The sequence below is a fragment of the Cynocephalus volans genome, chromosome 7 (genome assembly GCF_027409185.1).
Source record: "Cynocephalus volans isolate mCynVol1 chromosome 7, mCynVol1.pri, whole genome shotgun sequence".
In the NCBI taxonomy this organism is placed as follows: domain Eukaryota; kingdom Metazoa; phylum Chordata; class Mammalia; order Dermoptera; family Cynocephalidae; genus Cynocephalus; species Cynocephalus volans.
The window spans coordinates 47,071,376-47,074,558 of record NC_084466.1 but is presented as its reverse complement, the minus strand read 5'-3'; the positions used below and the strand labels follow the sequence as shown (position 1 = coordinate 47,074,558).

Genomic DNA, 3,183 nt, shown 5'->3' with positions numbered 1-3,183 from the left:
CGAATATAAAACAGAGGAAGCAAACTTGGGAACATCCTTTACTACATGGTGAGCTCTGCAAGAGGAAAACCGCACAATATTCTCTCTTATAACCCCCACAATAGCACATTGCCTATTACACTGTAGATATTCTTACAAATTCTTTAATTGATTTAATGGATGAAAAGAAGTTAATGAATGTGAGAGATAATGCAACATTTGTATAAAGCAGCCACAAACCTTAGTATTTTAATTTTAAAATTATTTTACTTTAATTCTCACTCCGGACCAGTCTTCCATCAGCTGTCTAAATTATTGTGGATTAGAGTTTGATGAGGAGAGGGCGTGGAGAGCGGACCCAGAGAGTCCTGAGCAGCAAGCACCCCTGGCTCCTGTCACACCCAAGAGAAGCTACAGCTGCCACAGTTGGTCCCAGTTATCGTCACTGCATCCATGAGCAGCAAGGCTGTCGTCCCGCCCTCAACGCTGCGGACACCAAGCTTGGCACCACCAGCAGATGGGCAGGGAGCGGTGGCCTAGCCGGCCTCACATCGGTGGTGCCTGCCCTCAGGGCCAACAAGGTCATCCATCGCAAGGAAGGTTTTGGGAACAATAAAATGTTCAATGTAAGAAATGGATATGGTTTCATCAACAGGAATGACATCAAGGAAGATGTATTTATACACCAGACTGCCATAAAGAGTAAAAATCCCAGGAGGGACCTTGGCAGTGTACGAGATGGAGAGACTGTGCAGTTTGATGTTTTCGATGGAGAAAAGGGTGCAGATGCTGCAAATGTGACAGGCCCTGGTGGAGTTCCAGTTCACAGCAGCACATCTGCAGCCGACCGCAAGTGCTGTTGACGCTCTCCACGTCCTAGGGGTCCTCCATGCAATTACCAGACGAATGGCCAGAATAGTGAGAGGCAAAAAGAAGGAGGGATCTGAGAGCGCCCAACAACGCCAACCCTGCCGCAGGCAAAGGCTGCCACCTCATTTATACCTGCGGAGAGCCTAGGGCATCCGTCACCCTATTCCAGCCTTCCTGTGCCGGGGAAGTGATGGGGGTGATGACAACCAGGCTGTAGGAGCACGAGGTAGACCAGTGAGACGGATACGTATGGGCGTCATACATCATGATTCTGCAGGGCCCCTCTCGCCAAAGACAGCCTGGAGAGGACCGCAGGGAGGAGGATAAGGAAGGTCAGGCCCAGGATCAGCAGCCACCTGGACATCGGTACCACCGCGACTTCAGCTGCCTGCGCAGACTCCCAGAAAACCCTAAACCTCAACATGGCAAAAGCAGCCAATCCACCAGCTGAAAACGTATCCGCTCCCCAGACTGAGCAGGGTGGGGCTGAGGAAATGCAGGTTTACCGTCTCACCATCATCCGGTTTAGTCATCTAGGAAGAAGAAATGACTGTGAAATTCCAGCAATAAGAAATGAGCAAGAGATTGGAACTGAGGACCGTCAGTGCTTGCTTTTTGCCCGTTGACCAGATAACTTGAACTGTCTGCATTATTTATGCAGCATGGGTTTTTTGTTTGTTTGTTTGTTTGTTTTTATCATTTTTACGTAGACGTCTCTTGTTGGTAAAGACAAATGTGTTTTAGTTTTATTTTTTTAAAGACTGGTTTTTCTCAACACATCTCTAAAGGCTTTTAAATTGTTTCGTATCTGGTCAGGTTGAGATTTTTAAGAAATTCATTTTTAATTTGTAATAGAAGTTTACAACTTGAATTTTTCAAAAATGTCGACAAACTTCAAGCACCTGTTAATAAAGGTCTTAAATAAATAAATAAATAATGAAATATTGTGGATTAAATTTACACAAATCCAGTTGAGGTCACTTCTGCAGCACAGCAACAATGATTTTACCAATACAGTCTGAAGCAAATTGAGGTCAGTGTACATTTTCTCACAGCCTTGCTCTTAGCTTTCTTCCATGAACTGCAGAAGGTTTCAATTTACTGAAGCACCGAGGTAGGTAAGATCCAATCAAAGTAAAAGCTAAATCAATAAATGCTAACCTCGAAGGGCTAAATAGTAGTGACATCAGTCATGAAGAAAAGTTGTTTGTAGGTTTGAAATACTTTTGCTCCACAGGAGTAAGAAAATAAAACTGCAACTATGGACACTTGTAAATTTACTTATCCTAATATATTTAACATGCAGACAAAGAGAACAAGATAAATTGAATTATATAGATAGACTAAAGCTTAACAGTGAGAAAAAATCTGATCTTCTCAACACAGGAGAATAATATTTTGTTTGCAGCACACTTTATAGTATATTCTAAAAAGAATCACTTAAAAAACTTTTTTAATGTTTGTAATAACATTCACATAAATTGTTTTTTCTCTTACTATTAATGCTTTTAGGGTCTATGTGCAAAGCTTTTCATGGATTTTATACCTGGAGCAAAATGTAACAAATACAAAAGAAGAGTGAAAGTATGGCTCAAAATGTATAGAAAAATCATTGAAAGCATATATTTAGGGCACAAAGTTACAGGTAGAAGGAAGAATAAAGTCTGGTGTTCAAGTCTGACAAGAGCTAATAATACTATATTTTATATTTCTAAATAACTAGAAAAGAGGACCTTGACTATAATCACCTCAAAGAAAAGATAAATATTTAGGTGATGGATATTCTATCTATCCTAAGTGAATCATTGTCCAATATATGCATACATTAAAACAACACACTGTACCCCACAAATATGTACAATTAAATAAACTTTTTAGGGCTGGCCCATGGCTCACTTGGGAGAGTCTGGTGTTGATAACACAAAGGCCATGGGTTTGGATCCCTATATAGGGATGGCCAGTTAGCCCACTTGGGAGAGCCCACTTGGGAGCCACCAAGTGAAGGGTTAAGATCCCCTTGCCGGTCATCTTTTTTTAAAAAAAAAAGAAAAGAAAAAAACTTTTTAAAGAGGCATATGTCCCAATTCTGCCACTTACGGCTCCATAAACTTAATCAAGTTATCTTCATTAATCCTATTTTCATAGTTGCAACATGATACTACTTATCTAATATGGTGTTTTAAATATTTGGAAGGCAAGACTATATTAGGTGCTCTTTAAATATTTGTTGAATAAATGAATAAATGATGATATCCTATAGTAAATAATCAACTAATTGAAGCTATGTAGTTATAATGGCTTGCTTGGGGAGGACTATTTGACTTTTCATCAGTG

General features: G+C 40.3%; 1 pseudogene; it reads left to right on the top strand.

Annotated features, from left to right (window-relative positions):
- The first annotated feature begins 311 nt into the window (after nucleotides 1-311).
- On the top strand, nucleotides 312-1,475 carry LOC134381624 (Y-box-binding protein 1-like; annotated as a pseudogene).
- Nucleotides 1,476-3,183: the final 1,708 nt, after the last annotated feature.